The 23046-nt window shown below is 44.0% G+C and overlaps 1 long non-coding RNA gene across 1 annotated transcript; it reads right to left on the bottom strand.

Moving 5' to 3' along the window:
* Window positions 1-10483: 10483 nt before the first annotated feature.
* On the bottom strand, window positions 10484-13904 carry LOC128103392 (uncharacterized). The gene is made up of 2 exons (XR_008215684.1): window positions 11357-13904; window positions 10484-11072 (listed from the first exon to the last, which is right to left on the bottom strand). It is a non-coding gene; the product is annotated as an uncharacterized LOC128103392 (long non-coding RNA).
* Window positions 13905-23046: the final 9142 nt, after the last annotated feature.

The raw sequence follows: 23046 nt of genomic DNA on the forward strand, positions 1-23046 counted from the left end.
TTGCATTTTTCAACTAGATTATTAAAGCAAAGATAAAATCAAGCTGGACAATGGCAAAGCACCATGCAGCCACGCTAGGGCTCCATGAGGTTCATTCAACCTTCTTCCGTCCAGGATACTGCTTTTGCTCTGCTGTTGTTTGGGTGTGCAACATCTGCCTAAAGCTTTTGTGTTTTAGGTACCGTCCCCAGAGTGGCATTCCCGGAAGGCAGCTGACCTTTGAAGGGTGGAGCCTCCTGGTAGGTGTCGGGTCATTGGGACATGACACGAATCGAGACTGAGAGACCCTCGTCTTTCCTTTTTATCTTGTCCCCACCATAAGGTGAGCATCCTGGCTTCACAGTTTGGACTTCACTGTGCTCTGCTGCCTCACCACAGGCCCCAAAGCAAGGAGGTGAATGTACCATGGGGCTGAAATCTCCAAACTGAGAGGCAGAACAAATGTGTACTCCTTGTAAGCTGAAAATATCAGTCATTTGTTACAAAAATACAAAGCTGGACTAACACCTCTAAGGGAGGTGGTAGTTCTTTTTCTCACTGCTCTGATTATATATAATCCGACAAAAGCAATTTAAGGAAAAAAGGATTCCTTTGGCTTTCGGTTCCAGGGGAAACAGTCCATCATGGTGAGTGTGGGTGGGTAGGGGCATGGAGACAGGAGCGAGGCAGATGGCCAGGTTGCACGCATTGTCAAAAAGCAGGGATTGTGAGGCAGGGCTAGAAAAACCTCAAGGCCCACCTCTAGGGATCCACTTCCTCTGGAGAGGCTCCTCCCCTTAAAGGTTCCACAACATTTCAAACAGTGTTCCCCTGGGGACCACAAGCTCACATAATGAGGTTGTTTGGGATAGTTCACTTCCAAACCACAGAAAAGTTTGTTCAAACAATCAAAAACCCTCAAAATTTGGCTTTTGCTGTGAACTCGGTCATCATCTAAAGAAATCACACACCTACTCACTTTTCTCATTCACACTAGTTTTGTTGGGATGGGCAGCCTTTAAGTTTCTCTTCTGAAAATCTAAGTTCTCTGGCTCACAGTCTGGCTACTGCCAGCAAATATCTAAGGCCATCCCTTGTGATTTCTCCAAATATTCACTAATCAAAGTAAAACAAATACAGTTGTTGTGGTGATATTTTGTCCCCCAATATATTGTGCACCCTAATAAACTTATCTGGGGTCAGAGGACAGAATAGCCACTACATAGACATAGAGGCCAGAAAATGGTGGCACACATACTTTTAATCCTAGCATTCTGGAGGCAGAGATCCATCTGGACCTCTGTGGGTTCAAAGCCACACTGGAAACAGCCAAGCATGGTGACACATGCCTTTAATCCCAGGAAATGATGGAGGAAAGCCGAAAAGTATATAAGGCATGAAAACCAGGTACTAGAGTCTGTTAAGCTTTTAGGCTGTTAGCAGCAGTTCAGCTGAGATCTATTTGGATGGAGACACAGAGGCTTCTAATTTGAGGAAACAGGATCAGCTGAGGAACTGGCGAGGTGAGGCTAGCTGTGACTTGCTCTATTTCTCTGATCTTTCAGAATTCACCCCAACACCTGGCTCCGGGTTTGTTTCTTTTCTTTTTTGGTTTTTCGAGACAGGGTTTCTCTGTGTAGCTTTGCACCTTTCCTGGATCTCACTCTGTAGACCAGGCTGGACTCGAACTCACAAAGATCCGCGTTTGCCGGCCCCCGCCCAGCTCCAGGTTTGTTTTCTATTAATAAGACCTTTTAGATTCGTGCTGCAGTTGTTCTGCATGTCATTTCTTCTCCCCAAAGCTTTTTCATGCTGCTGGGTCCCTCATGGGCTCTATCACCTTGCTCCAGCTTTCTTTCTCCACAGGTATTCCTTCCATCCATCATATCCTTGGGTATTTTGATGTCAGGATCCTCTTCACCCAAAGTGTGGTTCAAGGCTATCAACACTTATTTTGTTTTTTGTTTGTTTGTTTGTTTTGGTTTTTTTTTCGAGACAGGGTTTCTTTGTGTAGCTTTGCACCTTTCCTGGATCTCGCTCTGTAGACCAGGCTGGCCTCGAACTCACAAAGATCTGCCTGCCTCTGCCTCCCGAGTGCTGGGATTAAAGGCGTGCACCACCACCACCTGGCCAAAATCAAGGCCTGATTTAGCTTTTTTTTTTTTTTTTTTTTTTTTTCTTCGAGACAGGGTTTCTTTGGGTAGCTTTGAGCCTTGCTATGAACACTTATGCAGAATCCCAAGTCTTGTTCTTTTTTTTTTTTTGGTATTTCAACCAGATGCCTAGTCAGTTGGTGACTTAAAAGCACTTCAAACTTTGAGGGAAAAAGACTGTAAAAAAATTTTTAAATTTGTTGTTTTCTAATTTCTTTCTTTCTTTTTTTTTTTGTTTTTTTTTTTTGAAAAAGGGTTTCTCTGTGTAGCTTTGCACCTTTCCTGGAACTCACTTGGTAGCCCAGGCTGGCCTCGAACTCACAGAGATCCACCTGCCTCTGCCTCCCGAGTGCTGGGATTAAAGGCGTGCGCCACCACCGCCTGGCCTAATTTATTTCTTACATGTATATTTTTAAATTATGTAGACTCAGAGAGATCATTTTGTTATTTTTAAATTAGGTATACAAAACAATGGGTTTTAGTATGACATTTTTGACACATGCAATCATACTTTGTTTTTATTTGCTCCCCTCCCCCACTGCCCTCCATTGCTCCCCTCTCGGCCAGCCTCGCTCATCCGCTTCTCCCACCTCACTGGTGTCCCCACTCAAGCTTTTGTCACATGATTTCCTTGCTCTCTCTACTCCTCTCCCACTCCTTCTGCCTGTATCTATTCTCCCCCTCTCAGGGTCTTCTCACTACTTTCATGTCCTACACATGCATGCAAACACAGGCATACACACGCGCACACACACACCACAAGCTTAAATGTACATCCTGCAAACCGAAAGAACATGCAATACTTGTCCTTCTGGGTCCGGGTTAGTTCATTTTACGTGTTAATCTCCAGCTCGGTTCATTTTCCTACAGTCCTAGTCTTGATGTCCTAATTTCATTCCTTACTGCTGAATAAAATGTCATGGCACACATTTACCATGTTTCCCTCATTCATTCATCTGCTGGTGAACATCTAGGCCCGTTCCATTTGTTAGCTATCATTAACAGTACAGCAGTAAACATGGTGTGAGCATCTCTGTGGCATGCTGTTCTTGTGGGTGTACATTCAGGGATGGTGTAGCTGGGCCGTATGGTGTGATCCTTAGAATAAGAATGTCCCCCCTAGGCTCGTGTATTTGAACACATGGTTCCTGGTTGGTGGCACTATTTGGGGGAGCTTTAGGACGTGTAGCTTTATTGGAGGAAGTATGTCACTGGCGATGGGTTTTGAGATTTAAGGATTGAACCATTTCCAGTTTGCTGTCTGCTTTTTGCAGGGAGATTCAAGCTTCAGGTTTATGTTCCAGTCACCATGACTGCTCTTGGTGCTGTGTTCCTCTACCCCCATCATGGGCTCCGACCTCTCTGGAACCATAAGCCCAAATAAACTCTCCCTTTTGTAAGTTGCCTTGGTCACAGCAGTTTGTCACAGCAACAGAGAAGTGACTAATACATACGGCGATCTGATATTTCAGTTTTTTGAGGAACTTCAGATACAAAGCTCTAACGTGCACTCTTCACACAGCTGGGGACCCTGAAATGTTTGTGCAGTGAATGAATGTCACACGTAGCGAACACAAATTTCAGTTTTAAAAGATGCTAAACCTATCCATTTTTAGATAGGCTCGTAAAACCTCAGGAGTCTTGTAGGAGTAGCTCCCCAAGTCTCGTTTCATAATCACAGAAAAAAAAGGTCCCCAGGGTGGTTGGAAGGCAGATTTAAGGATGTCTTCTCTAATAGTTAAGCCACACCTCCAGAAACATTGCATCACTACCTTGAACACCACCCAAATCAGCAAGCACCCCAAGGAAATGTTCAAGAATTCAGGGACATTCTGTTTTCACTCAAACCTCTGTCCAAGCCTATTTGGTCTGGCGCCGTTGATATTCCACGGACGTTCTCCAGTCCTTACCAAGTCCTTACTAAGGGACACTGAAGGCTAGGGATACCGAAAGGACGGTAACTCAAGTTTTTAGCCCCCTGGAGCACACTATTTAATGGACCCCATAGAAGGATGTAGGACGAGCAAAACTCGAGGATACTGAAAATCCAGTCCTTTGAGCCAGTTGTCTCCTGAGCCAGAGTCCTGCAGGCACTGTCCAGCAGTACTCAGCAATGGAAGAAAATGCTCCCGGCTGGTCCTTTCTTCCCTGTTCAGTCTTGAGCTCTTCTGGGCATGCTGATTCCTTTTATTTTCCGTGCTGCCCAGCACTTAGGCCATTGCAGAACCCCCAGCAAGGCCACAAGGGAATTCATACACTTTTAAAGTCCATCTTAATCTACCAGGGCAAGGTTTACTTAATTTTCCCCATTTAAACCAGTAGCTGTGTGGCAGTGGGTGGAGCACAGAACCTCAGGGACTGACCCCCCAGCTCGTGGCATTGGCCCTGCGGGTAACCAGGGTGGCGGTACTCTGGCAGCGGCGGGCCAAGGAGAGGGCGGCACCGGGCTGGAGGAGCAGGCAGCGTTGGGCCAGGGCGGCTCGGGCTGCATTCCTGCATCCTCCTCGCGCGCAGCCTCCCTCCCGCGACAGCTGATTCATTGGCTCGGCAGCCTAGACTGCCTGGCGCCGTCCGCGTGACGTCACCCATTCACCCGGCCCGCCTCCCCCCCCCTCCGCTGGCGCCGGCCGGGCGGTCGCCTTGACAACGCAGACGCCAGCCTTCACAATGACTTCCAGCTGGTGCAGCCTGCGCGCTCACAGGCGCTAGGCTTGGGAAAGCCGGCTGGGTTTCTTTCTCTCTAGCTTTCCTACTTTCCTTTTGTTCTTCTTCTTCCTCTTCTTCTTCCTCCTCCTCCTTCTTCTCCCCCTCCCAGAAGATACCCTCCCCCCCAAATCGCCACATTTTGATGGATCCATAGTACATTTACCTGGCATCAATTATAAGTTGGGCGTGAAAAAATTCAGTATTATACCAGCGGGCTTGATTACTGATCTCTCCAGTCCTGTGGGGCTACTGACAACAGGAGAGACAAGTTCCCTTCTCTTCCAATGTGTGTTGCTTTATGCGTCCACATATCACTGCAGAAAGTGTTTCCACTAGCTAAAAACAGCACTACTGTGCACCCCCACCCCAGGCTCCTGTGGTCCCCTCAGCTGCGAAAGAAATGCACTCTCTTGGCTTTTCTAGGGCTCAGGTCCCAGTGTTCTTCAGGAGCTTGCAGACTTGGTTCCTCAGTTGCTGCCTCCCTGGGCCTGGTGTTGTTTTGCTGGTCACTGTCCCATGCTAAGCTCCACAGACTTGCTAGTGGTTGGGTTCCAAGCTTGCCGCGACGACACCTGCAGAGTGGAGGCTCCCGCCAAGAAACAAAGAGGAAAAATACATGGTCATATAGTGGAAATGATAACCCTCAGCTTTCTTCGGGAAGAATGCCTGAGCATTGATCGCTCGCCCAACCGCAAAGCAACGTTCTTTGAAAGATGATTGTATTAGCTATTAAAAAACACACAAAAACAAAAAGACATGGTTTTTATTTTGCTAAGTTGAATGTCATGACAGTTAGGAGTTGAAGTTAGGAATGTAAAGAGTTCTCCCAAATGTACAAGTCTTCCCAGAACAGAAAACGCATCTGAGATGTCTCTGGGCTGTGAATGAACAGTTGAGAGTTGTCCTTGGAAGGAGTGGGCTAGTGTTGGGGCAAGGCAAGCTTTTCCTTCCTGTCACACAACCCCCATGGGGACCCTTTTGATCTTGTAGGTCAGGTCTGGAAAAGCGGCATAGCTGTGTATGGAAGGCCAGTGTGTGTGTGTGTGTGTGTGTGTGTGTGTGTGTGTGTGTGTGTGTGTGTGTATGGCACTGGGAACAGAGTGAACCGCTCCTGTTGAAGAGCATCAGTCTGCATCGCTGAAGCTGCTCATCTGTATGACTTGGGGACCCAGTTGAACATGGCTTGAAAACTCCCTTCCCAGCACCTGCAGATGCCAGCGCATGGAGAGGCACTTCAGTAAAAACAAGCCCATTGGCCCTCTTCTGTTTCAGTCAACATTTCAGCACACCGGTTCTTTGCTTTGTTGTAAATACTTTCATGTGTTCAGTCTCTTTCAGCCTCATCCTTAGGGTTTTTTTTCCCCCTGAAGGCATAGAAGGACTCTTTGCTAAGCCTTTAGGGTCCTGACTGAGTAGATGTTCTCAGTGAGCTCTCGGACTATGCCAGTGAAGGTCTACCTGATGAAAACCACAGCTGTTTTCAACCTGTGTGTTCCCAACAGTTCAGTCCAAGGAGTGCTAGGCAATAAAAATTGGTGAGTCAGAATTTGTAGTCAGGAGAGCAACACTTGTCACATGTAAGTTTTCCAGGGTTACTGCTGGTGACAAGGTTTTGGTTAAAAAAAAGTAAAACCCAACCTCATTCCAGCCATCTGAAATGAGGACTCAATGAGTTAGTTTATTTTCTTGAGTTTTTGCCTGATTTTTAAGACAAGGTCTCATTCTGTAGTCCAGGTTAGTCTTGAACTCACTATACAGCCCAATTTGACCTCATATTCACGGCAATCCTCCTGCCTCATTCTCTAGAATTCTATGGTTATAGGCCTGAGCCATTCTACTCAGGTACATTGCTTCATGTTTAATGTGATTTTGATTGTTCCTTAACTCTTTTAAATTACAACATTGTTCTCAAAATGCTTCAGAAGCCAAAGAAATCTATTGAGGCTGACATTTTTGTACAAAACATATATAGTACAATAGGTGACTGATTAGCTCATCTATATCATTTAGATTTAATTAAATGCCAGGTTTCACATTGGGAGTTAACCTCCTTAAGACATTTGAAATAGATTTTTATGTTTAGGTTTTTCTTCCTTGTTATCCTCAACTACATTTACTAGTGTTATACTTGCGTGTGTTTTGAGTACTAACACTAGCTTCTAGCTGGTCTCAACCATAGTCACGATAGGATTATCGTGTGAACTCTTTTACATTTATTTTGTGTGTGTGTGTGTGTGTGTGTGTGTGTGTGTGTGTGTGTGTGTGCGCACGCATGCGCGCGCGCGCGCGCATACTTGAGGTCAGAAAATAACTTGTGGGAGTCAGTTCTCCCTTTCAACCAGGTAGACTCAGGTAGTCAGGTCTGGTATCAAGTATCTTCACTAACTCGGCCATCTTCCTGGCCCTATCCTGTCTGTGTACTTAAAAAATACAATTAAATATACTATATAATATAATGCTACTATAGAATATGTATCTTTATATCTATTATATAATATAATAGAAAATCTCCCCTGGAGATTTTCATTTATGTGGTCAGGGAGAGGGCTTGGACATCACTTTTGTAAAACTTTGTATTGTGAATTATAGCTTCATAGAAACTTGTGAAAGTTGTTTAGAGAGGACTCCTGTATTTTTCATTGTCTTACAATAGACGAATGGATAAGCAAATTCTGGCATACTCAGAACACAGACTACTGTTGACGTAGGAATAACTTGGAGAGCTCTCGGAAGCATTGTGCTAAGTGGGAGGGGATGGATCTCAAAGGCTCATAAACTAAGACTTGATTTATTAAGCATTCCCCAGAGTCAAGCATAGTGGCACACATCTATAATCCCAGTGTTTGGGATTCAGAGGCAGGAGGATCATCACAAGTATGAGTTCAGCTTAATCTATATAACTCTATGACAGCCAGGACTACATAGCAATATATTGTCTCAAACAGAATACAGAAGATGAGAATAGAATAGAATAAAATACAATAGATATGATATTATCCGAAGGACAAAATTGTCGAAGCGATGAAGAAATGGGTGGATCATGAGGGTGGGGATGGAATGGTAAGATGGGGTATTTTAGGAGGAGGTTCCCTGTGGTGTGGGACCAGTTCTGTATCATGGTTGTGGTACAGGTTCTGTCGGGGTTAGGGTGCCTCAGAATCGCAGGCATCCTACAGCTCACTGCCCTTTACCTGCCTTCTCCTTGCACTATAATTATGCAGAGTATAGACTGATGGTGGAAGACAATGGGGGTCTAGGAGGCCTTCTGAGTCATCTTCACGCCTTTCTGTGCGTGTAACTCACAACAAGTGCTTTTCCTTTGCTGATCTTTCATTCTGGACTTTGCTGAACGTTCACTTGTGGGTTTGGAGAGTTTTGTTGTTCTTACTGTTTCATTTTGGTTTTGGTGGATTTGGGGGGATTTTATGTAGAGATTCATGATATCTGTAAAGGAGAGTTGATCCCCCCCTCTTATTTTAGCCTTGGACTGGCTACAGCCTTCTCTAGTATGGCATTTTGGAATTTGTTCGATGGCTTGCTTCTTTGGGGTTGCTTCGATGGGGTCTCTCTACCTTTCCTAGGTTGCTCTTGAACACTCTGCTTGGCTACCAGGGCATCGCTGAGTGGAGTGTAGGAGAGAGCATCTTTGGTTTGCTCTGGATCTTAGGGGAAAAGCATCCGGCCATCTCACAAGTAAGCATTATATAATATTACATGTTATATAACACATACTAGCTTTACCTTATCCACTTGAGGAAGTTAACCTTATTCTTAATTTTCTAAGAATTTTTACTATGAATATATGTTGCATTTTTGTCAAGTGATTTTTCTGCATCAGTTAATAGGATTATGTGGCTTTTTAAATTTAGCTAGTTAATATGGTGGATTATATTGATTGATTTTTGAATGTGGAACCAGCTCTTTATCCTGGGAATAAATACCACTAGGTCATGGTATATAATTCTGTGCTGATATAGTGCTGAAATCTATTTGCTAATATTTGTTAAGGATTGTTATATTTATATTCATGAGGGATATTGGTCTAGTCTCTCTTTCTCTCTCTCCCTCCCTCCCCCCCCTCCCTCCCTCCCTCTCTCCCTCCCTCCCCCCATCTCTTTCTCTCTCTCTTACACACACAGAGACGCACAAACTTCTATGTTGTCTTTGTCTGGTATTGATAATAGCAAATAATTTTGATTTGCTAAAATTAATTGAAAAATGTCCCCGTCTCTTTTATTTTGGGGGAGACTGTATATAGAGTCAGTATTAACTTTTTCATAAATGCTGGATAGAATTCTAATGCAAGTGAAACAGTACTGGCCTGAAGATTGCCGTTTCTGGAGTTTAGAAACTGTACGTTCAGTTTTCTTAGCAGGCTCTGTGCTGTGAGCTAACCTGCTGTGGAGGAGTTCCTGTTTGTCCTGCTTGGCATTCACTTACAATTTCGTGAACCTGTTAGTTTATGACTTTCCCCATATCTGGAGAGTTTTCAGCCATTATTGTTTCAAACACTTTTGTGCTTGCTCCTTTTTCCATCTCTCTCTGGCCTGGGGAGACTCCATTGGGATGTTTCACTGTGGTCTGTGTTAGTCAATTTGTATCACTATAGCGAAACACCCCAGATAATGCACCTGCACGGAGAAAGTTGCTTTTCTTCCAGCTTTAGAAGTCTGCTGGTCCCGTCCATTGCTTAGGTATGTAATGTAGTGAGGCATGGTGTGGCGGCAGGATGGTAGACTAGAGCAGGCTGCTCACTTCATGGTTGCCAGAAACCAGAAAGAAAGAGGAATGGGCTGGGATTTAATGTCAAAAGCTTCCTGCACTGAGATGTCCTCCCACTAAAATTTGCATCCTAACAGTTGCATCACCTCTCAGGAGCCAACGGCTGGGATCCAACCTTTACCACACAGATCCTTCTGGGGTCCATCTGAACCTCAGTCTAGTCATAATGATCCTCGAAGCTCTGCTTGTGCTTAAACATTCAATCCCCCCCGCCCCCAGCTTTCAGACGGAGTCATTTCTACTGTTGTCTTGAAGTTGAGTGATTTCTTTTTGTCTCCTCCATCCTGCTGCCGAGGTCGCCCATAGATAGTTTACATTGTGGTTATTGTATTTCCTAGTTTGATAGTTCCCTTTGTTTGTTGTGTTTTAATCTTAGCTTTCTTTGTTAGGTCTCCAGGCTTCCATTTGCTTCAAATGTGACTGTGATTGCCTGTGGAGACATTTTTACAATGCGACTGACTTGTTGCTGATGGAGGCAGGTGGGAATCCATTCTTCTGTTGAGCTGGAGCAGGAGCAGGGACCTTGGTAACAGCTGGACAGGGGTGAGAGCACTGATCTTCCACTGGGCCTGCCATGATGCTGCGCTGACTTCGAGGGTCATTCCTGCTCCCGGTGAGGTCACTCCTGATATTGTGCAGTTGGAATGGCCTTCTTATTCCTGTAGAGCAATGACATTCTTGACTTTCCCTGAAACTATCTCTGCCCCAGCTCCAGTGAGGAGGGAAGAATGTTTTCTTACTGCTGAGGGATGTAAGTCTGAGTTCTCCATATGGTCTCCAGAGGGAAGGGGCCACCCTAGTGTTAGTTTTTCGGCTGCGTTGTGTTCTTACCCTGCAAGGAAATGCCACGAAACACGACAGAATCCGCTAACAAGAGTTTTATTAAAGGGACAGAGAGTGAACAGGCCTGTGGGAAACACGTGTGTGGAGAAGAAGGAGGAAGAAGAAGAAGAAGGAACCGGGAACATGGCGCCGGATTTTAAAGGCTGGGCGTGGACAGATCAGCATCACTACTACACGCAAGCGCGTAGATCACATGGCCACGTTGCGCGCCTACGTAGCCAATGGAACGTCACGGATCTTGGTCACGCAAGATGCCCTGACCCGGAAATGGCTATCCTGACCTGGAACTGGCTAGGTGGAAGTGTCTGTTGGGCATATGCGAACACGCCCGACCGTGGGGGCGTGTTGTAAACCTTTCATCCCTGACTCTTCCTTTTTTAAAAAAGAAAAAAATTGTGGTTGCCTGGGTATGGGGGCGACGTTTCTCTCAAAGACTGCTTCCAGCTGAATAGTGGGCGTTGGTTGGCTCTTGGGGGGCAGGGGGATGAGAGGGTATATTGTGAAGTCCTGGGATAATGGTGGGCAGGTCCTGGAATGAAGTTCTGCCGTCCCCTCGTTCTGCAGCTGTCCATCCGTGCTGTGGCTGGGAACCTTCTGTTTGACAAGATACTGTTGACATAGAAAAGGCTTAGAGAGAAAGAATCATTATTATTTTATTTTGGAGTTGGCATTTGTCTGAGGTAGATCTGGCCTGTCCAGATAGAGACATGTGATATTTACCTGAGGTAGATCTGGCCTTAGTACTCTGCTTAATTTCTATCTGAGACAAGCCTTATTAGAGGTAGTTTATTTAAGGCACCGGTTTCCCTTATTAGGTTAGCATTTAGGAAACGCAGGTTATCAGTTACTGAGTATCGAACAATGATAGATTATTGTATTACATTATTCCTTACCGCCTGGATATTTTTGATGGTCCTTTTTGCCTCCGGCTCTGTGTGTCTACCTGAGAGACTGTGTCTACCTGAGAGACTGGTAGGGGAAAGGAATTGTTAGAGTCAGAAGAGTGAGTGGCTAGGAGGAGAAGTAAAGGAGCCGCTGGCGCGTCTGGGATGAGGCGAATGTGTGGAGCGAAAGAAATGGACGCTCCTACCTTAGCTAGAAGATCCCTCCCCATTAAAGGTACAGGGCAGCTTGGCACCACTAAGAATGTGTGTGTGAGAGGGATGCCTCTGAAAATGCAATTGAGTGGTGGTGTCTGATGAGGTAGATAAGGCTGTCCCCAACCCCGACAATAGGGAGACGAGCAGGAGAGGTGGGCCTCCAAAACTCTCTCAGGACAGAGTAGGTAGCTCCGGTGTCCAAAAGGAACGAGATGGGGCCGCCCATTGACCTTTATAATTACCCTAGGTTCCCTGTGTGAGATGGGAGTGGCCGGGGCAGAAACCAGGCAGCAGCAGTCCTCGCTGTAAGCCAAGCCTACAAAGTCAGCTGGAGGGTGGTCTTCATCTGGCGTTCCTATGTCGCTTGGGACATTAGGACAGTCAGCTGACCAGTGACCCTTTTGGCAACACTTTGGACAAGGCTTTGTCGGTGCCCTTCATGGGCCGGTGGTACAAGCCTGGGCCCAATGGCCTTCTCTCCCACACTTGAAGCAGGGACCAGATGGCTTTCGGGGAGCCGGTCGGGCAGTGCTTGCCAGCATCTGGCAGCTCCTTTTATGGGCTTTTTCATCTCTACCATGGAACACCTTAAACACTATCACCAGCACATCTGCCTGTGGAGTTAGAGGGCCGCTCTCCAAATGTTTAAGTTTATCCCTAATGTTAGGGAAGCTCTGTGAGACAAACTGGGTTATTAGCAGCTGCCTGCCCTCAGGGCTCTCCAGGTCTAAGCTAGTGAACTGAAGTAGAGCCTTGGTGAGCTGCTCTAGGAAATGAGACGGATTTTCGTCCTTATCTTGATTAACCATTTTTAGTTTTTCATAGTTTACTGGTTTTAGGGCAGCCTTACGGAGACCTGTCAGGAGACAGATAATAAACCTATCTCTGGCTAGACAGCCACCCTGGGTGTTATAATCCCAGTGTGGCTCTCGGTCAGGAACCGCCTCAGCTCCTGGAGGGTGTGAAAGGTTAGTTTGATGAATTTCGTCTGCATGAATCCTAGCCTGCTCCCAAACCCGCCTGCGCTCCTCAGGAAGTAAGTTATTAGAAAGTATCATGAATATATCATGAAAGGTAAGACTATAAGATTGAGTTATATATTGAAACTGTTTAATAAAGGCAGCAGAATTAAAAGTATAAGAACCCAGCTTACTTTCTATCTGAGAGAGTTCTGCTAGAGAGAATGGAACATGAACTTTAATCAGTCCATCCACACCAGCCACCTCTCGCAAAGGGAGAACAGTGGAAGGTTTTGGATGGCTGGAATCTGGCAATTTAGCAGCCCGAGAGCGGGTGGTAGGAGGAGTGAAGTTTGGAGCTAGGGCAGGGCCTTTGGAACCGGCCGCTGCCGAGGAAGGAGCAGCTTTAGAAGAAGAATAATCTGGAAGGGGAGCGGAAGGAACGGTTTTCTAGGAGTTGGAGCTGGAGGTCGAATAGGTGGAGGTTCGTTAGCAGGATCTAGAGTCAGAGATTCCGGAGTCAGAGAATCCTCCGGTTCAGGCATAGCCAGGAGCATATGAGCAGGAGAGAAGGAATTCAGAAGAGACAGTTTAGCACTGAGAAAGAAAAATGCTATAACATAGGGCAACTCTTGCCATCTGCCTGAGCACTGACAGTAATTAGATAACTCCCGTAAAATATCGGGATCTAAGGAGCCGCTCGGTGGCCATTTTTTGTTGTTTTCTAAAGCATACTTTGGCCATTTTTTAGAACATAGACGAGTTAGCTTAGGAATCTTTATGTAAGGCATTAAACTGAGAGGTTTTAAAGCTTCAACAAGACAGCCTAATGAAGAGGAAGGACTAACAGGGTTGGAAGCCTTGTTTCCCATGTCTGCAGCGGAGAGGCAGAAAAATAAAAACGATAAAAAAACAAACGTGATCCGGAGCCAAGGCCCCAGGCGTCCCCAAGGCCAAGGACGGATCCCGGGCACAAGCCGCTCCTTGGCTCGTCAGCCACAGAAGCGGGGGCCCCTGCCACGTGAGGAAAGGATTCCCCGGGAATCCAGACAGCGTCTGCCACTTCGTCAAGTCGGATGAACGTGTCGGCCCCACGTGGCCCCCAGGACGCACCCAACGGCGGTGGTCCCAACGCGAGAAATATCTCAGGCTGCAGACGTGGGAGAGGGCTAGAAATCTGAGGCCTGCGATAGGGGCCGACCGTAGCCAATGAAGACCGTGGCCGGGGGTTCCCCCGGTCTCAAGAATACTGGTGAGGTACCGGTTGTTCTCACAGATTCAGGAAACCGTTTACACTGGCCGAAAAATGGGGGGGACTCACCAATCGGAGAAAGCGGTGTTGCATGGAATTTCTGCGGTCAGGCAAAATGGAGAGCGGTCTGTCGCGTACGGAACAGAGTGTTGCAGTCCCCGGTTACGGGTTTCCAGGCGCAGGGCGCCCGGAAGCGCCCGCTCGGTTTCGGCACCAAAATGTTAGTTTTTCGGCTGCGTTGTGTTCTTACCCTGCAAGGAAATGCCACGAAACACGACAGAATCCGCTAACAAGAGTTTTATTAAAGGGACAGAGAGTGAACAGGCCTGTGGGAAACACGTGTGTGGAGAAGGAGGAAGAAGAAGAAGAAGGAACCGGGAACATGGCGCCGGATTTTAAAGGCTGGGCGTGGACAGATCAGCATCACTACTACACGCAAGCGCGTAGATCACATGGCCACGTTGCGCGCCTACGTAGCCAATGGAACGTCACGGATCTTGGTCACGCAAGATGCCCTGACCCGGAAATGGCTATCCTGACCTGGAACTGGCTAGGTGGAAGTGTCTGTTGGGCATATGCGAACACGCCCGACCGTGGGGGCGTGTTGTAAACCTTTCACCTAGGTTGATAGGAAGGAAGTTCCGGTTCTCTGCTTTCTTTCTCTGACACCACATGGGTAGATGTGTGTTACTTGACAAGGGCGGAAGGCTAAAATCTGCTTTTGTTTTGTTTTGTTTTGTTTTGCTCAGGGTAGGGTGGGGATAGGGCAACAGGTTTTCTCCATAGGGTTTAGTTGAAGTAATATGTATCTCTCTGTTGTTGTCTAAGTGTTTTCTACCTGGTACGCTGCTGTTTTCTTCTCCTCTGTTTAGAAGAGTGGATTTTGTTGACTGTTAAGGTGTCTCCCTACCCCTCCATCAGTTTTTAGGATTTCTGCATTGAAGGTTTCTACAGCACCTATTCTGGAATATTTGAGGCAAAAAGTGATCAGGGGCTGGGTGTGGTGGCACACGCCTTTAATCCCAGAACTCAGAAGGCAGAAGCAGGTGGTCTACATAGTGAGCTCCAGGCCCTCCAGGGCTGCAGCGTGAGACACTGTCTCAAATTAAAACAAAACAAAAGATCACCTCCCACAAAGCAAGAACCACGAAACTCGGTTTCCTGGCTGATTGGCTTCTGTACCTTGCTTCCAGTCTTGTGTTTACTCTCTCTGCATATTTACAGCTGGATTTCGGAGGAGGAAATGGGAAAAGGGCTTCTATTCCACTGTGCTATCTGACTTAGGACAACTACAGTCTTTCCCTTCTTTATGAAGGGGTTCCCAGTTTCTACTTCTATTGGATTGGAAAGTATTTTCAATACTTTTTAGTATAGATGGATTTCTTTTTACCCAATAGTGATAATACTTTGGAGCAGGAAAAGCCTAGTGGGGTGAAGAACCCCACTAGGACCCCTGAAGTGAAAAATCCATGTTACAGTGAGATCTTAAAGCAACATTTTTAACTTTTAAAAAGGTTTATAAAAATTCGTGGTGTTATCAAGAGAAAATACATATTAATATAAAATAAAAATCGTATCATACATCTAAGACATAAAGTAGGCTTAAATATTAGTTTTTTTCATCTCAAGTTCCATAGTTCACATGAAGGGTGAGCACTGTGAAGGTATTTGACTAAGTATTTAATAACTATAGCTATTTTGTCCAGACTTAATTTTTCAGTAACAGTAAGAGCTGTGTTCCAAAACCTCATAGTTGTTTTGTTTGTTTGTTTGTTTTTAACATCTTTTTACTGCTGGTTCTCACTCTAGACTTGGACAAATGCAGCTTGAGATTTCCTTTGACAGATGAATTAGTCCATTACTTAAGAACTCACCCACGCCTACGTTCTCAGGATGCAGGCAGAGCACAGTCAGCATTTATGCCGGAATGTTACACGACTCACCTCTCCTTCAATCCTTGTTCCCATCTGAAACCTCATGAACATGGTTCTTGCTCTTTGCGTTTCTATTAGCATTCCGGTCTTCCAGCCTCTCACCAGAATCACCCACTAAGCCTGTGGTTCACAGTATTCTAGGGTTTCTCAGCCCAAGTATCTAAACTCTTTCTCATTCTTCCTATAGACCAAGTGCCAAAGGCTTAAAAACCACACAGTCCAGTTTACTACAACTAAAACTTCTTGTTTTTGGTTTTTGATATTATTTTTTTCTGTATTACTTTAGATCACTCTGACCTAAATGACTGAGGAAAGAAACTTAAGGGAAGACAGGTTTTCCTCAGCATACAGTTCCAGTCCGTGGTAGTGGCGAAGGCATTGCAATGGTAACATGTGGTGACAGCTCATTTCTTGTCAGTGTACTAGCAAACAGACAAAACAGTGCTTGTAAACCTGTGGGTTGCGACCTTCCACGAACCTCTGTCTCAAAAATATTTACATTACGATTCATAACAGTAGCAAAATTACAGTTATGAAGTAGCAAGTAACAGCTTTATGGTGGGGGGTCACCGCAACATGAGGAATTGTATTAAAGGGTCGCAGCACTGGGAAGGTTGAGAACTACTGAGATAAAAGAATGGGTGGCTGAACTAACATTAACCTTCAAAGACCTGCCCCAGGACCCATTTTAGCCACCTCCTAAAGGTCCAACAGCCTCTAATGGTATGACCGCCAGCTGTGAAGGGGGCCTTCCCACAAGTCTGTGGGGGAACATTTTCAATTCAAACCATAACAGTTGCTTACTGAGAGTATTTGAACATTTGGTTTTACATTCTTTCGAGAACATCTTATGTTCCTCCTATGGAGTTTTTTCCGGTGACCAATGTACATTGCGTCACCATGTCCCACTCAAGAGGTCTTTTTCCCTTTGCCTTCATGGTGGGAAAGTGGAATGGATGGTGAACATCTTCAACATGGCCTGAGGTTGATACTGAGGGTTTTCCTTGATTGCTCTCTGGTTACTCTACTCTGGTACTCACCTTATTATTGAGGCAGGGTCTTTCAATGGAACCACGCTTGCAAATACAGGCTTCTCTAGGTGGCCAGCTGGTTCTGGGGACCCCCTAGTTCTGTGTTCTCCCCTCTGGAATTACAGGTTGGTTGTCATGCATCCCTGGCATTCCTGTGGATTCTGGGGATTGGAGTGCAGAGCCTCCTGCTGCACAGCGAGCATTTTATCCACCAAGCCATCTCCACAGCCACCATGGCTCTTTTGACAATACTCGGCCACCTTTTGTTTCTGTGTTCTTATTTCCCCCCTCCTCCCCTCCCACCCTCCCTCCTTCCCCCTCTGTCTTGCATCTGTCCTTTCTCCACTCTCTCTCTTTTTTCTGTTTCCCTTTCTTATCTCTTTCCTTGATCGTTTTCAAAATGATTGGGAAGCATGACGGGGAATGCCACAAAACTTGGGAGCCAAGCATTTAGTAGCACAGGATGGTCACAAATGTTGAAAATGAAAACCTACTCTCTACCACACTGCTCTTTAATGGCATAGTGAGTGTACTAAGTGCGGTATGATTGACAGCAGTAATCCAAAGGCACACAGACAACAGAATCTAAGGCCTAAAAGACAGTGGGCAAGTGAAAACTTCCAAAAACTAAAAGCACATCTCTTAGCATGTATTCCATAGCTGTGGGGTGTTTGGGCTAAGGTCTGCAGTTGGGTGAATCACCATGGCAATTGATGAATGTAAGAATTCAATATATATCATTCGCTTGTAGCTTAAAATTTCTCCATGTCTGTCTCTCTGTTTTTCTGTTAAATCTAGGCAACAAGAAGACATTCTTTCTCCTCTGGAATTTAAAAGATTGATTTTAAAATGTCTGACTGTTGACTCCTGACAAAATGGAGTTCCCTAGCCCACCTATTTATCTAGCATTTACGTTAGACAACATTTTTATTTTTGTTCTGAGTGTGCTCCTTTTCATATACTTCCAAGAACGTGTCTTGGGACAGAGCATCACAACAAACAGACTGTTTGCACATTTTTTTTTTTTTTTTTTTGGTTTTTCGAGACAGGGTTTCTCTGTGTAGCTTTGCGCCTTTCCTGGAATTTGCTTTGGAGACCAGGCTGGCCTCGAACTCATAGAGATCCACCTGCCTCTGCCTCCCGAGTGCTGGGATTAAAGGCGTGCACCACCACCGCCCGGCTCGTTTGCACATTTTTAAATATGGAAGAACTGTCTATTCACTATGGACTGGCATAGCAGCCTGTAGCATATGACTAAGGCTAAGTGCTAATGCAAAGTCACTGTGGTGGTTTGAATGGAAACAGCCCCCAGAGGCTCAAACATGTGAATGCTTGGTTCCCAGTGGGTAGAACTGTTTGGGAAGGATTAGAAGGTGTGGCCTTGTTGGAGGAGGTGTGCCACTAGGGGGCTGGTCTTTGAGGCTTCAAAAGCCCATGCCATTCCAAGTTTGCTTTCTCTGCCTCATACTGTGGATACAGATGTGAACTCTCAGCCACTGCTCCAGTACTATGCCTGCCTGCCTGCTGCCATGCTCCCTACCATGATGGTCACGGACTCTGGAACCATGAGCTTCAAATCAAGTGCTTTCTTTTATAAATTGTGTTGGCTTTGGTGTTTCATTAAATTTATTAAAGGAATAACTAAGACAATGACAGAAGTGAAATACAGTGTAGTGTCATGTTAATGGTAAATCCATATATATACCAGCACACAAGAGACCTGCCCCTCAGAGACATTAGATCTAGGATTCCTTCTCTAACAGCAAACTCTAAGGATGCTTAAGTACTTTATATAACTTGACATGGGGTTTGTATATAACCTATGATTTTTATCTGGCATATTTTAAATTATGTCTAAGTTATCTATAAAATCAAATACAATATAAGTTATATATAATTGGTTGCTATTCTGTACCATTCAGGAAGTAATGGCTATGGGAAAAGCATGAATATATTAAGTGTGAATACAATATTTTTCCCAAATATTTCCAATTCTTGTTCTGTGGAATCCATGAAAGGAGACCCCACAGATATGGGCGTGTGTGGTAGCTAATCTTCATTTTTTCACTTATTTGGATTTAGAATCACCTAGGAGACACACTTCTGGATGCATCTGTGAGAGTTTAATGGAGGAGGTGGGAAGACCCACCTTCCTGAATATATCAAAGAGAGCTAAGGTAGCAGCAGCTATCATCCGTCTCTGCTACCTGACTGCAGATGCATTGTGGGTAGCTGCCCCAAGCGCCTGCCTCCATGCCTTCCCAACATAATAGACTGTACCCTTGTATTGTGAGCCAAATACACCCTGCCTACCTAAGCTGCTTTCATTCCTAGTACTGGTGGCGTATGTCTGTGCATACCCCTATGTCTGTGTGTACATGCCAGTTCAAATAACCATGCTACTCTCTCCCTCATGTCCCTTCTTCCCTCTCTCATGAAGTGTCCTGCTCGTTTCTCATAGGCACTAGGTTGCATTCATGTTCCTTAGACTCAGTGGGACATTTTCAACCCACTGTGTAGGCTAAGTAGAAAGTTATTCTATAATTGTGTATAGAGAAAAAAAAAAAGAAATAACCTTGCCATTATTTGAAACAAAGCCAATTATTACTTTTAAAAAGCTACCTGCTTTCAATTAAGCAGGAAATTATCTAAGAAGCCACTTAATTTGCTTTGGTCTGTGGTCCCTCAACTGCTTTATGCTGAGTGGAGCATGAAATTAAATATGTAACAACTATCCTAATGGTTATGTTTTGGAATGCCAGCAGTTTGGAATCTTAGGTACACCAAATGGTGACAGCCGCAGAAACTGACAGGTCAAAGAATGTGCATCAAATCTGAGAGAAAAAGAAAACGCTACTAATGTCTTCTGTGTATTTTATTGGAAATTTTTAATTTACAAACCTTTAAGTTTTGGATACAATTTATTTAGATGATGAAACCAGCAGGGCAGGTATGGAAAAATCTCTCAAACTTAGAATGAAATTGCTACTTTTGGCTATGGGAAATTATACATGATTTTATTGGATCCAAATGTAAAGGAGATTATGCAACAGCATAAAAAATGAATAAGTTCTAGAGGATTTCTACCATTGGTTGAAGATGCATCAGGCTCATCCTTTGTTGGAGGAGTATGCCTTTGTTTAGAGCGAGAATACATACCGTTTGCAGCCAAGGAACTGTTTATAACGACATATAAGGGCACTAGCTTATGCAGGAGATTTTTAGAAGCGTTGCTGAAATGACACTTCAATCAGTACTTAACAATGTTGTAAATGCTAGACGGCTCTCAGAGCCTCTTATTTATTTAAAACATTTTTTACAATCTAAAAACCATTTTTATACTAGACAAGTCTTTTCAAACACTAACAATGTTAGGGATAAACATCATAAAAATCTGTAGAAATGAGAGTAAAAATATCCTTGCTTCTATAGTTACTATAAAACCATTGTTTTTTTTTTTATTTCTTTTCAAAATTAAGAATACCCCACCGCACAGTTTTCCCAGAAGTTTTAACAAATGGCTTTTTAAAATTTGGCTAGATTTCTTTTCCTCCATATGTGAGTTAGGGTGAGTCTGAGGTGGGATAACTTTCAAGATTACAGGTTTACACAGATGCATCTTTAGTCGAGGTTAAATGTTCAGTATTGGGGCTGGTGAGATGGTACAATGGATAAAGGAACTTGCTACTGAGTCTGATGACCTGAGTTCCATTCCCTGGACCCACGTGGTGGAAGAAGAGAGCTGAGTCTAGCAAGTTGTTGCATGTGTACACAGTCATACACAATAAATAAATGAAGGTTAAAAAAATTCTAAAAGCGTTTGACATTTTCATTTCTATCGAATTTGTCCATACTGCATATATTATTAAAGTATTTTCCATCTTTATAAAACTATTATCTTTAAATTTTTTCTAGGAAGCTGCAAAAATACATAGCATGCAACTTACGGGCTTTGGATATTTTTCTATGGCAAGAAATTCTCCATTTTTGTCTTTATGTTTTAGTTATTTATAATCGTGGTGAGATCCCAGACCACATTGACACAGAATCCTTGAAGGACGCCCTGAGTGTTTGCAGGAGAACTACAATCTCTCAGCTAGAGTCCTATAAACTGTGGCAGTATTCAACACGCACACTAGGACCAATGATGACCGAGAATATGGTTTGAGATAAGGTAAGATGACATTTGGGAAAGTCACTGAGACACAGGAGGGTCTCACCATCATGGCTTAACTGCTTAGTGCGTTGGTGAATCTTGTCATCTGTCCCAGTTGTCCTGACATGGCAGACCCTATGGCAATCAATTCATATTGGTTGTCCTATTTAATCATCTCAACAGCTAGATGAAATTGGTCCCCCTGTTATCATCCTATCTCACATCCAAGGGAAGCAGAGCCCAGGCCTGGGAGATACTCCTTACAACTGAGGTCGGACCAAACAGGCTAGGATGGTGCTTTGTGTTTGAGAAAGCTATCCACTGAAACTTGGCCCAGAGTTTTCCTGACTGATGGGACTCGCTTTTTTTGTTGTTGTTTTGTTTTGTTTTTTTAATGGTCCCACAAAGCACAGCTTCTCCCTAACCATATGACTTAGCATTGGATATTTGTTATCAGTTGAAGGGCAGACTTCAGGACACAGAATTGTTCTTAGCATATACAACTGTTTCTGCATTGAAAGATATTTTAGAACAGCCCAATTGCATGTATTAAATAAGCACTAAAATGAAAATTTAAAGATAAAAATTAGTGTGTTTCTATAGCCTAGGGGTATAATTTACATATATACCCAGGGGGGTAAAATTTTCAAGTTAATGAGTGGGGGTTTGTGCACATGGAGTCCATTAGTGCTAATGAATAATATGTGCATGGTGTAATAGATGGTAGTGCTAAGCACATGCTACTCCCTTCCAGGGAGCAGATCTGTATATTATAATTTGTACGTGTGATATCACACCTATGAAATTAAGAAAATGAGTTAATTACATTCATAAATGTTTGGAATATTTGATGCTAAAGATGCTTATATATTTGTTTCTATCATGGAATTTATTCATACTTACATATATTATTAAAATATTTTCCACCTTTACAAAACTATTACCATTAAAAACTCTCTGGGGATCTATAAAAATCAACACCATGGGAACTTATCTCATGAGCTAACCAGTTCTGGGGCTGGAGAGATGGCTTAGTAGTTAAGAATATTACTGTTCTTGCAGAGGACCTTGATTTAGTTTGCAGCACCCACATCAGGCAGCTCACAATCACCTGTAACTTCAGTTTCTGGGGATCTGATGCTCTTTGGCCTGTGGGAATCTGCATGCATGTGGTGCACATAAACCCACACAGGTATACATGCATCCACAAGAGAAGTTAATCCATTTTGTAGGAAACACTTAGGGACAGGACAATGTTTCACTAAAAAAAATTATTGCATACTTAAAAAAACTTGAAAGAAGGGATTTTATTGAAAAGAGTGAATCTGAGGATCTGAGAAATTTGGAACCCTGAAATTCACAGGTGTTATATGAAATTTTGCTAAATATTCTTTCATCCCTGAGAGCCTAGCAGAGCCTCAGAGTAATTTTACTTATCATTTGTTTTAAGGGAAGCCGTCTGGAAAATAGAATTAGAAAATGTTTAGTTTCAAAAAATAGTAACTGGTTCTCAAATTGATACAATGTACCAGGCTTTCCAAAATATAATAATAATAATAACATAAAAATTGGCCAATATTCAGTTTTTTCCTATCAGCCTGGATTGCTGTCTGACCTAGGGTTTCAGACCCTTGCTTGGGCTGTGCCTGATGTCCTCTGGCTGCTAGGTAAGATAAAGAAAGTAGCACCCCAAGCCACTCTCTGATGGATTTCTGTATAAGACTTCTCATCAGGCTTTCTCACTCTCCCCCACCCCCATCTCTTTCTGTTTCTCTCTCACACATTCCTTTCTTTTTTGTTGTTGTTCTAATTTGCGATACTTAGAGTAATGAGCAACTTTAAGTATGATATATATGTGCATTTCAAATTTGCATGCTCATTGGGCACCTGCATCAAGAGCAAACTCATCTTGAGAAACTGATAAGAAAACACACACACACACACACACACACACACACACACACACACACACGCACGCACGCACGCACACACGCACACACGCACACACACTCAAATCTACCTGAAGCCTTGCATTTCCAAATTGCAATTATGGTGCCAGTCTCTCAATTTTATTTATATTTTGTCCTTGCCAACCTGTGAGTGTTGACCTTCTGTAATTAGTAGAATAAGATATGCAGTTCTCATAGTAGT

The sequence above is a fragment of the Peromyscus californicus genome, unplaced genomic scaffold (genome assembly GCF_007827085.1).
Source record: "Peromyscus californicus insignis strain IS unplaced genomic scaffold, ASM782708v3 Scaffold_8__1_contigs__length_139910024, whole genome shotgun sequence".
NCBI lineage: Eukaryota > Metazoa > Chordata > Mammalia > Rodentia > Cricetidae > Peromyscus > Peromyscus californicus.